The sequence below is a fragment of the Penaeus monodon genome, chromosome 21 (assembly GCF_015228065.2).
Source record: "Penaeus monodon isolate SGIC_2016 chromosome 21, NSTDA_Pmon_1, whole genome shotgun sequence".
In the NCBI taxonomy this organism is placed as follows: domain Eukaryota; kingdom Metazoa; phylum Arthropoda; class Malacostraca; order Decapoda; family Penaeidae; genus Penaeus; species Penaeus monodon.
In genome coordinates this window covers 9,992,287-9,992,490 of record NC_051406.1, presented here as the reverse complement: position 1 = coordinate 9,992,490, position 204 = coordinate 9,992,287, and positions in this window count along the sequence as shown.

Here is a 204-nt window from a genome sequence, read left to right as displayed (position 1 = left end):
TGACCGATATAATTTCACATAGAATGAACAAATCACAGTAGCTGACGTAATATGATCTTTAATAAAAAAAGACTTGATTATTAGTAGGTCTGGAAGTTTACTTTCGAGAACGACGTCAGATGTAGTGATAAGGTAATCAAGGGACAGAGGACCAACCTTTCTACCTGATTGAAGTCAAGGTTAAGTTTCTGTGATACCAGGAAT